The sequence below is a fragment of the Vombatus ursinus genome, unplaced genomic scaffold, assembly GCF_900497805.2.
Source record: "Vombatus ursinus unplaced genomic scaffold, bare-nosed wombat genome assembly UNPS02014812.1, whole genome shotgun sequence".
NCBI lineage: Eukaryota > Metazoa > Chordata > Mammalia > Diprotodontia > Vombatidae > Vombatus > Vombatus ursinus.
The window spans coordinates 32340720-32356344 of record NW_020954590.1 but is presented as its reverse complement, the minus strand read 5'-3'; positions in this window follow the sequence as shown (position 1 = coordinate 32356344).

Below are 15625 nucleotides of genomic sequence, written 5' to 3'. Positions count from 1 at the left end.
GCTCAAAGGACAACCAAACTGTGCATACCCTTTGATCCACCAAAAAACAAAAACAAAAACAAAAATAAAAACAAAAACAAAAAAAAACACTACTAGGTCTGTATCCCAAAGAGATTATAAAAAAGTAGATAGGACCTACATATGCAAAAATATTTATAGCAGCCCTTTTTGTGGTGGCAAAATATTGTAAATTGAGAGGATGCCCATCAATTGGGGAATGACTGAACAAGCTGTGGTACATGAAAGTAATGGAATACTATTGTGCAATAAGAAATGATGAACAGACAGATTTCAGAAAATCCTGGAAAGATTTGCATGAACTGATACAAAGTGAAATGAGCAGAATCAGAAAAACATTGTATATAGTATCAGCAACATTGTGTGATAATCAACTATGAATGACTCAGCTTTTCTCACCAACTCAAGGATCAAGACAAGTACAAATGACTCATGAAGTAAAATGCTATCCCTATCCAGATAAAGAACTGATGGACTCTGAATACAGATTGAAACATATTTTTTTTATTTATTCTTGCACTTTTTTTGTTTTCATCTATTTCTTCTTTCGCAACTGTGACTAATATGGATTTTTTTATATGATAACACATGTATAAACTATTTCAAACTACCTATCATTTTCAGAAGAAGGGAAAGGAGAGAGGGAAAAAATGGAACTCAGAATCTTATAAAAATGAATGCTAAACTTTTTTTGATATACAACTGGGGAAAAATAAAATCCTATTGAATAAGTAAAGGTGAATTTTTTTTAGTGATTATCATCTACACAATAGCAATTTTAATTTTCACTTTTAAAACCATAAAATGGATTGTAACAGATTTTAAAAGTATCTTAATCACTCTAAGACAGATGACCATTTTCTCATAAAAATGGATGAATACTTTTAATAGACAAATCTATAAGAATAGGAATCATTCTCCAATTGATAAATGGTCAAGGGATATAAACAGGCAGTTTTCTGATGAAGAAATCAAAGCCATGTATAGTCACATGAAAAAATGATTTAAATGATTATTGATTAGAGAAATAACAATTAGAACAAACTTGAGATATCAATTCACAGCTATCAAACTTTTTAAAATGATTAAAAGGAAAGGGGGGAAGTGACAAATGTTGGAGGGGGTGTGGAAAACTTGGGACCCTAATTAACTCTTGGTGGAATTGTGAACTGATGCAACCATTTTGGAGAGCAATCTGGATGTATGCCCAAAGAGTTATTAAACTGCTTATACCTTTTGACCCAGAAATATCACGACTAGGTCTATTTCCAAATGTGATTAGGGAAAAAGAAAAAGAACCTATGCATTCTAAAATATTTATAATAGCTATCCTTGTGGTGGCAAAGAATTGTAAATTGTAGGGATGCCCATTAATTGGAGAATGGTTGCAGAAACTGTGGTATATTATTGTGATGGAGTGCTGTTGTGCTATAAAAAATGATGAGCTCTATGATCTTAGAAAAATATGACTAGACTTTCATGAAATAAGAAAAAGCTAAATGAACAGAACCAAGAGAATGTTGTATACAATAACAACAATATTATTTTAAGAACAACTCTGAGCAAATTAATAATTTTGATGATTATGAATACCCAAATTAACTACAAAGGACATATAAAAAAAGAATTGCATCCAGAGAAAGAATTGATAAATAGAACTATAGAAATATATATATATATAATATATATATATACACACACATGCACACTTGCACATATACATACATATATTTGTGTCTAGTGGTAACCATACCTAGGGCAGGGGGAAGGGAAGGAAAAAAATTTAAAAAAAATTTACATGACTAATTTATTATAAATTTATATAAAATAGATTTGCAGTTTCATGTGCAATCATCTTTTTAATTATACTGTTATATAATTGCTTATTTTATTCCATAAATTAAAAATAAAATAAATAAAAAGTTTAAATAGATATTCTTAGGGCACATGCTAAGCATAATTTTTTAAGTTTACTTTCAGAATGAAAAGACCATTTCATTGAGCAAGAATAAAGATTGACACCATGTCTATGCCATCGGTTTTGTCAAACCTAACCAAAAGTGGTTTATCTCTGAATGGAGCTTAGGAACGAAAGGAAGGAAAGAAGCATTTCTTAAGTACCAACTTTACTTAGTGATTTAAAAATATTATTTCACCTGGAAGGGCTTGGATCAGAGGGTGGAATAAAAAAGTTTTTCAGAGGGAAAGTCACATCAACTTGGCCAACAATATATCAAAAAAGAGATGTTAAACAAATGACAAGGTCAAGCTCATTTGCTTATGGAGACATAGATATTAATTATAGATAACTAGTTTTCCACCACCACCACTTATATAAAGCTTAACTTTAAGGAGGTTGGAGTTAATGATTGATGCAGAATATGCAGTAAAATTATTTAAAAAAAAAACTATATAACTTCAGTAGAGGATGCAAAAAAAAAATCCTCCTGGAGAACTAGCAAGACATCACCTAGTAGCTAGAATTATACATCAGAAGCTTACTGTTTCTCATGGAGTGGCAGATGACAAATCTTTATACCACATACAGATATCAGAATACTCAAGAATTTACCCAGTTATCTGTGCTGCAATGGATGCATTATGATAGATTAAATAGTAATCTTTTATTGGCCAGAAGCAAAATTAATCTACAAAAATTTAAGAACAACATGTTTATTCATTGCTATCATACAAAAAAACCCTCAAAATATCTGAAATACATAAAACAAATAAATTTCCAGAGAAAGTTATCAGGAGAAATCAAAATAATATGTGAACAAGATTACATACATATTATTCCTGATATTCTATTTGCTAGAGATAGAAAAGAAGGGTAAAATCATTTCTTAAAAACCTACCATGTGTCAAGTGCTTAATAAATATTATCCAATTTTATCTTCATAACAACCTTGGTGGTGGGGAATGTACTGTTATTATCCCCAATTGACCATTGTGGAAACTGAGGCAGAAAGAGTTTAAATGACTCATCTAGGATCACAGAACTCATAAGTGTCTAAGGCCAAATTTGAACTCAGCCCTTCCTGATTACTGGTTTGGCACCCTACCTATAATGTTGTTTAGCTGTCTATTTGTACTTGATGAAGTTGCATACAAGTAAGCCTATATATGAGGAGATTATATAATAATATTTTATTCAATCATATAAAGTATTTTTTCTATCTGTAGAATTATCTGCAGAATATTTAATTTAAAAAATAATAACATAATAGCAACTTCTTCCTGGTCAATTCTGACTGTCATAAAACAAGAAGGGAATTTTTAAAACATAATAATGTGGACAATGAAAATAGCTACACTACTACTACTACTACTACTACTTATTATTACTATTACTATTATCATTATTATTATTGTTATCATCATCATTATTATAAAAGTAATCCATGCCCACTCTACCTCTCAGGGTTGTTGTGAGAATGATAACAAAAATGACATTTATATATTGTTTTAAGTTTTATAAAGGACTTTCTTCACAACAAAGATGTAATTTTGGATGTATAATTATTTTCGTTTTTGCTATACAGATGATGAAAACAAGCCACAGGGACATAAAATGATTTGCCCAAGATTATTTAGCATGTATCCAAGCTATTATTCAGGCTAAAGATATAAGATAATTAAGATCTGAATGACACTCCAATCCAACCTTTGTCAACTGATGAAAAACCTTATCCATAGTGTGTAAATGCCTTGCCCAAGTAAGGCCATGATATAGTCAGTGAGAGAATCATGGTTTGAACGGAAATTCTTCTGCTTCAAAGATATCCACACCTAAGTCCTTCATTCTTTCCATCATAACATATTAACTAGTATCAGAGCTGATAGATGTTAGCATTTCTTATATTATAAGTATGCAAGGTATTGTTATCAAGATCACTTAATCAAAATGAAATACCTGAGATCTGATCCATTTTTGTCCTTTCAGAGCTTCCATAGCATTAGCTGTAAGATCATTTGATTACACACACACACATGCATACCCACATAGACATATATACACACATGCATGTACACTTACATACATACATACACATGTATATATATAAGTGTGTATACACACAGCACATACACACACACACACATACAAAAAGACATTTTTCCAAATGTCTCTTTCCTTCCCTCTTTGTAATTTGCACAGTGCAACTTCTTTCTTTCTGATGAATATATTAAGTAGAATACACGATATTGTAAAACTGTGTGACTTTTAAAGCCCTTCATAACTTAGCCACTTTCTGCATTTCTAGTCTTCTTTCACTTTACTGTCCTCCATAGTATTCTATGATCCAGTTATATTCCTTAATATTCATGAAAAAAGCTCTGTTTTCCGGTTATCCATCATGCCTGGAATATCCTCTCTCCTGGAATTACCTCTACCTCCTGGATTCCTTGGGTTTCTTCAAGTCTCAGCTAAAATCACACCTTATACAAGAAGTCCTGGGTCTCCTTAATGTAAATACCTTCCCTCCAAGAGTGCCTCCAACTTACTTTGTATGTACAGAGTTGTTTGCATATTAATTTGCTCATAAGATTGTAAGGTCCTTGAGGGCAGGATTTTATTTTGCCTTTGTTTGTATCTCATGGGTAAACCAGGGTAGTTGACACATATTAAGGACTTAATGAATGTTTATTGACTGACCAACATTTTCAATTTGGTAATGGGTGAGGTGACGCTGGGGCAAAAACAGGTAAAATAGAGAATTTAAGAGGGCTCTAGGTCAAAATCAGCTGTGGGTATTAATATCTTTCTTCTAGAATCATTGTCTTGCATTAGCAGTCTGCATTTTCATCTTTTGCAATTCATCATCACAAATCTAACAAATCTCACAAATAATTGTAAGAATTATTTCTTTAGGTTAATGAGTATCAGCTTTTAAAATGCAATTTTTAAAATGCAAATTTTAAAACAAGAGGATAAACTCATTAATCTAGGTCATGAATTGTTCAAACAGAGATAATTGGTCTTAGATGCTTTCATCTTAACAGATGACCAAAATCAAATGAGATGATAATTTTGGTTTTGTTTTGAGAATAAGCATGGGGGGAAATGGAAATCAATTTTGGGTACTGAAAACATTGGTAAGAAGAGAAGGCTTTTTAGATAGTGAATATTAGAATTCTTTGACAAGTGAAACGACAGCATGAGGACACTGGGTGTTGTGGTAAGAGAATTATATTTCAGGAGAAGAGAACACATATGTTCTTGTTGCCTCCATGGTGGCACATCCACTTCTATTCATTTTTATCCATTTTGTATATATCCATACCCCAGACTCCCCCTCTTCACTCTCCAGGTAGCCTCAGGACACATAGATAATAGTAACATAGTCAAGTATTAAACACATTTCTGATTCTAAGACTCTCAGTGAGATACCATGAATGCCTTCATCTTTTGGATACAGTCAATGATTCTCATGTAATTAGTGTCCCTTACTGTATGAGAATTCGAAATGGCATCCATATTCATTTTAGTAAACACAAACCCTATGAAAATGTACAAACTAACAAAATCTGCATGTTAATAAATATGATTATTAAAAATGGAGATTATTCAATTTTTAGTTCTAGGTAACATATTAAAGAGAATAAATATTAAACAGAATGAATTATGTTTCTTTGGTGATTCTTTACAATATTATAGAAAGGTCTTAGGATTAGTAAAAGAAGTAATAGGCTTGAGGAACAATATTCAATTGTAGAGATTGGCCCTGTGCCTTCTTAATTTTATATTGACCCAAGTCACTTATCTGAGATGATCTTTATCTTTAAAATGCTTATGCCATCTTCCTCACAGTGTCATTTTAAGGAAGACATCTTGGCAAACTACAGAGTATGTCAGCAACAGTAGTTACTCAATATTGTCATTTCTTCATTGGGGATATCACACAAAATTAGTTTCTATAAACCATAATAATGTTTAATTGTATTTTTAAAAGTATATAACCTAATCCTCTTCTGATGTTTCTATCAATTGTTACATTAAGGATGCATCTATAATCTATCTCAAATTAATTTTCCCACTTATGAAAGAATTAATATGCATATTGTTGGAATAACTGTTTAGACATATACTATAATATTATTATATGCTTATACATTTTAGTATAGCAACATCTTTGCCTATACTAGGGATGTGAGTATTAGAAGACCCAGAACAACAAAAACAAATAAAATTTCTTCTACTTTAGGAAGATATCATTGCATTGCAAATAATAGGTATAGTTTTAAAAACATAAGTACTTTAATTTTTCTACAATTCCTTCCCAAGGATTCTAGAATTAAACATGCCATGAGGGACATAACTGAGCACATTCATAACTAATCTGATCTGTTTCATATATTTTGAAATAATGCTCAAAATTCTCAATGGTTCCCCATTCATTACAAAATAAAGCTAGGATTCCTCAGCTGGGAAATTTTTTATAATATGGTCCCAACTGATCTTTTCAGTCTTATATTCCACTACTCTCTAATACATAATGTATGCCTTAGAAAATTTAGTATTTCTCAAACACATCATGCTTTCTTATCTCTGAGACTTTGCCCATACTCTTCCCTTCATTGGTGGTGTCTTCTTACTTAATGTCTAAAAGTTAAAATCCTATCTATCATTTAAGGCCAAGGGCAAATCCTGCTTTCCTCATACTTGCAGATTCAAAGATGTGGAGTACTGATTCCTCTTCTTGCTTGATTATGTTTGTAGAGGATATAGAATTTCACATAAGACAGGATAATTCATTATGGAAGTTAAAGGCCATAAAAAAGAAAGGGAAAAGATAGGATACTTAAGTTGTTTTCTACTTTTTGCTAGATATGTTTTCTCTTTGGAGGAAGGAAACAATAATTTTCCTTTCAAATCCTTATGTCAGTAGAAATTTCCTGAAGGAATCCCCAAACTTTGACAAAACAATATTAGTCAGGTGGAATCAGGTCATCTTCATTATCACAAATGCCAAATCCCTGATCAAATTTTATTTCAAAGGCCAAAGATAAGATGCACCAGAATACTTTGGTAATTACATCAATTTGCAGAAATAGTAATTAGTGGGGTAGCTAGGTTGTACAGTGGACAGAGTACCCGCCCTGGAGTTAGAAGGACCTGAGTTCAAATCTGGCCTCAGACACTTGATACTTACTAGCCTTGTGACCCTGGGCAAGTCACTTAACCCCAATTGCCTCACCAAAAAAAAATGAAAAGAAATCGTTATTAGCACAGGGTATAAAATTTATCCCATTGTAGTGTATCCATACAAGGTAACAATATTTTTATTTGTTTATATCTTTATAAATGTATTATATTTATATTTTCTTATGAGATATACTTCCAAGACTGTCAAAGCCACCTTATTCTCTTCACAAATCACAATCATCCAGTTGAAATTTCTGGAAGCTATTTTTGAGAATAAGCAATATAGTTCCTTCACTGCTATATTTTCTCTCTCCAACTCAAGTAAGCTGAACAAAAATCACTTATACAACTAGAATTCTATATCTAAGACATTATTACAAAAAAAACCCCAAAGAAACAAACAAATAAAACCCCTGACTAATGAAAGCTGTGAAAAAATGATTTCTTAAGGTCTTCATTGTTCTAGGAAAGACATTTACAATGGGTAGCTTGTGTCATGAGTTCATGGATTGAGATCTTGCAGGAACATAATAAGTCATCTGGTCCTAAACCTTCATTTCACAGATGAGAAAACCTGCAAATTCCATTGTTCTGTCTGCCTGCCATTTAATCTAGTATGATACATTGCACTAATGAAATTACTCAATGAATATTAAAGCAAGATAGAAACCTGGGGATCACATGGTCTACTTTCTTTCCTCTATTTCTTTTTTGTAGATGAAGAAATTGAGACCTAGATCTGTCTTGCCCAAGGTCAACTATCAAATAGGTGATACTGCTGAGCTTCAAATCTTCTCTGACTATAAATACAGTGTTATTTTACCTATCCCATGAGTAACATGCCTTGGGTTAAAAACAAAACAAAACAAAACAAAAAGCTAGAAGGCAGGACTCATCTTCATCATTCCTTGCTTTTCTCCCTGGGAAGAACAATTTGTTGTCCTTAGTGACTAGTAGATAAATCCTGCAAGAGAGTTCAAATTTGAATATGTGCCCTCAGTTTGGTTAGATCTCTAAGTAAATTGATCATTGTGGTTAAAGTTTACACAACAACAAATGCTTATTTGTTTTATTTAGTGTAGTTTTAGCTTCTGTTGCTTCAATAAATGATGATAATGAGAGAGTTTATCCACATTGTCAATTTACCTTGCATTAGGGGCAGAGTGGTTTGGAATAATTTGAAGCTATAACAAGCAGACACAAAAGAAACTCAAGACAGAAGGGAAACCTGAATTGTTGATGATTGATAGGCAAACTCACATCTCTTGCTGTGATTAAACATTAATTCCAGAGCCAATACTTGGATTTGAAATCTTTATAATGATGCTTGTTACAAGGGCACTGAATGGTAAGATTCCTATAAGAGATACCCTCCCAGTTTGTGTAATCTTTAGTCTCTCCCTCCATACCCTTCTAGTACATTTTCCCTTACTCAAGCTTCAAACAGGCTCCTGCTGAGAAATAAAGGTAGACACAGCAGGGGATCACGTTTCAGACAAACCCAAAGCTCAGTGACTCATACACAATGTGCTTACGTGCTGCCTTTTTGTCAACATCCTGACAAGGTCACTATGCATTAAGCAGAATCATTTGGACTCTAACACTCTAATCCTCACTATTCCTCAAAGCCAGAGGGACAAGAACTGTCATTTAAAAAAAAAAAAACATTTGGATCCTCTTTGGCTACTTAGTGGGCAGTTTCTGCCCTTCCAAAACAACAGTGTTTGCATACAAATTATTCTATCAGAAAGGAAGGTGATGCAGGTAGTTACCAACTAAATCATTGAATGTTATACCAATCAGCCTTTAGATAGAAAGACAAACACCACCAACAACAAAAATGACTGTAACTTATAATCAGATCCCCGCTATTCAGAAATGTGATTGATTTATTATCTGTTATAGTATAAAGTCTACAGCATTCTGAGGCTCACCACAATCTATACATTTGACATTAACAAATAGGATTATAGGGAGAGATTCTAAAAGGAATCTTTACATATTCAAACTTTGCACTGGACAAACGATCAAAGACTTAGAGCTGGAAGGAACACTAGTGGCCATAGAGTTTGATCCTCTAACTTTACAGATAAGGAAATCAAGGTTCATAAGGAAATTGAGACTTAAAGATTAAGTGAATTATCGAAAGTATAACAGGTAGAAACAGGAAGACATATGATTGAAATCTGGCTCCTCTAACTCCATTATTCTTTCTAATTTGCTAAATCTTCCATGGTGGTGGAAAACACCTTTGACAGCATATATCCCTGCTTTATAGCTCATTTAACATTAATTGTCAAAGAGTCTCCAAACATAATTGTCTGGGTTGGTTTTTCTTTGAAATAATCTCATGTTTTGGATACCTTACTGGAGAAGAGCTTTTAAGGTGATGATGATGATGATGATAACTAACATTTACAACATACATCGTGATTTGTACAGCATTTTGTAAATATTATTTCATTTTATCCTCACAGCAACCCTGGAAGGTAGGTACTATTATTGTCCATATTTTACTTTTGAAAAAACTGGGGCTGCCAAGGGTTATTTTATCCAGAGATCTACAGCTAATTACTGTCAGAAGCTAAATTTGAACTCCCTTCTTCTTGACTCCATGTCCAGTGTTTTATCCACTGTACCACCTTTATAAAATCAAGTGCTTTCTGTGAGTCAAAAAATTATCAGACTTAATGAATAAAGTGGAAACTTGTATTTTCTAAACCCCTTGTTTGCTGAGGAAATATTCTGAGAAAATTATTGGTGCACATTATTGTAGCATCCCAAAAATTCTTCATAAGTTAATAATTCATGGTATTATAGATTTAGAGCTCTAAATGGGTAGTAGTGACCATATTGTGAAAGAGACTCATTTTAGGGCCTTGGTGGCACATTGGGTAGAGTGGCAAGAAACACCTAAAGGAGGTCACAAAGAGTTAGACATGACTGAAATGATTGAGCAAATAAGACATTAAAGAAGAATCATAAGCCCTAAATAGTGAAATGACTTGTTTAAGGTCACACAGATAATAAACTGACAAAGTAGGAATTTCAACCTAAGTCTTCTGACAGCAAATCTACCTCCTGCCTGTCTACCAGATGTGTTGGGAAAGCACTGGTCTTCAGTGCTTGGGTAAAAGTGTTTAGAAGTTCATTTTAATTAACAATGAAATTACTTGCGATGAAATGCTGCTATTTAAAAAATAATAGCCAAGGAACAAAGATAATAAAAATCAAGAGAACATATAATTTTGGATTCGATATATTATGCATTTAATTCAACCTTTAAAAAGTCATGGCTTTGTACACAGTAATAGCCATATTGTGTGATGACTAACTTGAAAGACTTATTTCCTCTTATCAGTAAAAGGATCTAAGACAACTTCAAAAGACTCATGATGGAAAATGCTGTCCACATTCAGAAAAAGAACTGTGGAGTCTGAATGCAGATTGAAGCATATTGTTTACTCTCTCTCTCACCCTCTCTCTTTTGATTCTTCTTTCTCATGTGCTCTGCCATTGGTTCTAATTCTTCTTTACAACATGACTAATGTGAAAATAGGTTTAATATGATTATATATGTAGAGCCTAAATCAAATTACATGCTGTCTTGGGGTGGAGGGAGGGGAGAGATGGGGAAAAAATTTGGAACTCAAAATCATATGGAAGTGAATGTTGAAAACTAAAAGTAAATTAATTAAAAAAAATAAAATGTCATGGTTATCCAATAAATTGCAAGATCTTTGAGAGTCCTTCACAGCTCTTTTTCTCCCTTTCTGATCTGAAGTCATCTGTAGAAACTTTTTAGCTGAAGCATCTTGGAAAGAATTAGTAGTAGTGTTTGTTGGTGCATAAAATATCCACAAAGATTTTCAACTCAGGATTGAGTTGAAAAGTGGTTCACTGGTTATTGTAATTAACATTTAATGAGCATAGAGACTTTATAAAATTTTGGATAAACCATCAAGAAGACAAGGGTCTTACCCAGTGGGATTTTGATTGATCAACTTTCTCAAGGATTCCTTTTTTAATAATAGTTCATTGAAATGGAAAAGAAGAAAGACTTTCAAGCTTATAGGTTTGAGCTCAAAAGTTATCATGGCTTCAAATCCATTTTATTTTGTGTAGAATTGTTTTTTTGTTCCCATGAAATTCTCTTTCTGCTAAAGTTTTCTGTGAATTGAACTGAAATCTTGCTTTAGCTTTGTTTAATATGTTCTCAATTGATATATTTCTTACATAGATATGTGTTTTCACCATGAGGGTATTTCCAATTATAATCAATCCATGGTTTCTCATTCTATGCTGCTGTTATTCAGGACCTTTCATAATCCTCTGCTTTGGGCTCACACCACATTCTAGGTTTCTTCCTCTTATTCTCTTGTCATGATGAAACTGCTTGTTATCAATGAAGGAGTTTTGCTAATCCAGTTGTTACACCTTGCTTTAACCAATGACTAACTCACTTTATTCTACAATCATACACCTTTCTGATGGAACTTTTATACTACTGCTATTGTGAAATTTTAGGTTGATAATATGCTGCTGTTTATGCACACCCAATATGCCTATGCAAATAAAGAAAATGAATTTAGTAAGCACAAGCACACATTATAATGTGTCAGGCATTGCACTAAGACCTGGAAATAAAAATACAAAAGTGAGGTAGTCCTTGCCTTCAGAGAGCTTACATACTATTGGAGGAGACAACATATATGGGAGAGTAGTCCTCAAGAAAGTGAGTTTTAATTTAGGAACTCACAGGGATCTTGAGATTAACCAAAGAACCATTGATTGACAAGCTCTTTACTGATGTAATGATAGTATTTATTTGATTACTATGGCCAGAGAAAGAGGTAGAAAGCAGGGACAGTTTAACGGGAAAATAGAGCAGTAAGGCTGATGATAAGATGGCCCCAAATAAATGGCTATGTAGGATGTGAAAGCTGATCTAGGATAAGTTGCCAGTTGTTTAGGGAAATTTGGCTATCTTCTCATCCTATGTATTTGTATTTTTATCTAAAATCCTATAACCTCTGGAAATGAATTTGTAGGGCATTCTAAATAGACCTTACGTACTGCTCACAAACTGCTTGGTTTGTGGTTATTTACAATACTGGCAGCAGACCCAAATGATCATGCATTCTAGACTATGAACTCTTTTAATTGAAGCTTATATTTATTGAAAACAATGCTATCTATTCTTTTAGTTAGTGATTTCTTGAGGGGCTGAATTCAATACAGTTCAATCCATTTCAATTGCATTCACTAAACCTTTATTAAAAGCCTACTTTTTGCAGAGCATTCTGTTAAGGTTTAGGGAAATGTCCAGTTTCAAATTTGACCCAAAAAAAGTATACATAGAGAAAATTTCCCTTCCTAAGAACATTTATTACTAGAAAATAACTTGATATAGTAAAATCTATTGTATAATTAAATATTTTAAAGCATACCTGGGAACTCCATACCAGCTTTTCTGATATTTTCCTCTTAGACACTTGGAATTTTTGTTGGTAGTGGTGGTAGTGGTAATAGTTGCATCTGATGTATTAAACATTCTACAAAATAAGAATGTGCATGTGTGTGAGTATCTGTGTATGTGGCTAATCAGGGGAGTTTTGACAAATTTGATTAGCTTAAAGGACAGTGATACTTGGTTTGGGATTTTTTTTTGTATCTCATCAATTGGCGAATGAAGTTTTAGCCTTGGATTGTTGTAGGTGAATTGGCAGGTTTGTACTGCTATAGGTCAGAGTCACTTCCTTTATGCTGGATCTATTATAACTTGTTGTTTTCCTTTTTCAAGATAGAGCACAGAATACCATAAAGTAGACTGATTCCTGAGGAGAATTGCCTGTATATATTCACAAACTCCCTCCCAGAATCTAGAGCCATTACTTGTCACTAAAGGACATACTTTGGTCCCAAAATATATGATAGTCACATAGATTTTCCTCTAGATGACCTGGAAGAAAGATTCCTGAGAATGATGTTATGAGAGAAAGGAAGATAGATTTCTTAGACAATGTGGAGTTCCTGAAGAGTTTAAAGACAATGCCTTTTCTATGAGAGGACATTAGCATTCTGTTGGGAAGTACAGTCTCATGCATATGGCCTCAGATTTAGAAGGAAAGCAAAGTATATAGGAAAGAAAAAAACCTTGTGTTTTTCTCAGTAGCCTTTCAAACTTTGGGGATTATTATCTAATTGCCATTCACACTGACAAATTGTGTCCTCATGTTGAAGCTAGCCACATATCCTCCTCAGAGACCTAAAGATTTCACTAAGGGATTAGGCATGTCTTTTTAAGTATTATTTATTTAAGCCCCTATTCTTTCCAAAACCAATCATGATTGTGAGAGCATATCTCCTCTATATCATTGATTAATCCCAATGATGAGTTCCCCACTATTATTAAATTAATTACTATAAATTACCATTTACAAAGAAATAGAGATCTCCCTCATGAATAGGAATATTCTATCACCTTTGTCCTTGAGGAGAGTTGACACAAACTTAAATTAATTTCTACAAATCATTCACTCTACCCAGTTCTCAATAAATGCCACCTAATTATTGATGAGTCATTCCCTTGTTGGAACAGGATTTGGTATCTCAGAATCAATCCAATGCTGGTCTTCAGGTAGCCACTTAGGATTGTGCTGGTGCATCAGCTGACTCAGTTGTCTTCAAAAATTTGATATTTTCTATAGTTTTCTATAGTTCCTGGACCTGTGGCCACTCACAATTCTGACCTCTCAAAGTTCATGAGGTTATAGCTATAATAAAAACTCCTTCATCTAAAAGTAAGGGAAATAGATACAATAAAGACAGATAATTGTTAGATGTTGTTTTCACAGAACCTCCAAGTAATAAAGTCCCATAGACTGCTCCACCACAGAGGACCACAGCAATTCATCCTTTTATCTCATTAAAAGGAAAGGGAAAAAATTAATTTCTCTGTTGGAACATTTATTTTCACTCTCAGTTTTGGTTTAGTAGCCAACTATATTCATAAAATAGTGATAGAATGCCCAAGCAGACTCTGAAATGGAGAGGACACTTTATTATGCATATAGCAGAGCAGGCTCACCAGATATCAATGAGGGACAACTTGCCATGATCACATTGCTGTAGTCTATCGAATTAGACCACTGTGCAAATTTTCCTTTGCACTGGGAACTAATTGAACTTTGTGGAAGTTTAGTTGTATAGTTGATAGAGTATTATACCTGGAAACAGGAAGATTTGAGTTCAAATCACCCTCAAACATCAACTAGCTGTGTGACTGTGGATAAGGCATTTAACTTCTATATACCTCAGTTTCCTTATTTATAGAAGTGGAGGTAATAATAGCACCTGCCACCCAGTGTTGTTGTAAGGATAAAATTAAATAATATTTATAAATTGTTTTACATACACTAAAATGTTACCAAAAGGTTATTGTTGTTGTTATTGTTAAACTAAACTCGGAGAGAGAGGCTGTCTTCTAGTCCCATGAAACTTGCTTTTGCTTTTCTTTAAGGATTGACTAGTACAATAGGGCCTGATGGCATATAGTACTATGTAAGCAGTTTTCCCTAGGCATGTGCAGATCTTGTAACATGGAGACAATCTGCATCTTGTGATTGTTCACCACATGAGTCAGAATAGCCTCCTTTGCTTGACTGTGTAGCTGGAACAGGCTACAAATTTTGAATTGACCAGGTATGGATAGTCACTCTCTTTCCAGGCTCCTTTTTTTTTCTGTTGTATCCAGATGGTGAATATAACCATTCACCTTTGGTGCAATAGTGCAAGTTTCATGAACTAAAGCAGGGCAGTGGGGGATGGGGGAGAGGGTAAATATTATTTTTCCTCATCTCTCTTTTATGTTTGCTCCTTGTAAGGAATGGTTCTGAGGGTGTTTGCTTTTTTATCTGTTTTGTTTTGCCTTTTCAGTTTTCAGTGCTGACAGTGATCTCCACTGGACCAGGAGTTAAAGGCATGGCAATATTGGTGCCAAGATATCACAGTCAGCTAACCTGGCAGGGAAGCTTGGAAAAGCCATTGTGTTTGGGACTGGAAAGAAAGTGGTGGTTAGATTGGAATTTGCTCTGCCTTCTGTAGGGACTGGGCTAAACTATGAACCTAACCCCTTCCCTCCCAAAAGACTGAGTGTTATACAGGCAAGGATTAAGCCTTGCATGTTGGGAGAGTATGTATATTTTTAATAACATTGAAGTAAATATTCCTTTGTAAAGGCTAATCTGACTGCTAAAGGTTAAATGAAATTGGGGTAAAATAGAACCACTATCTATAACTGAGGAACACCATCAGTGGTGGCTAGAGTGATTGGCAGAGAGCCTAGATACTAAACCTTGAAGGAGAGAGAGGTGAGATTTAATATACCTGGCCAGCATCTAGTGTGGGCCATAGTAACCAACGTTACAACTATACCCATACTTTTCTTGGAGATAGATG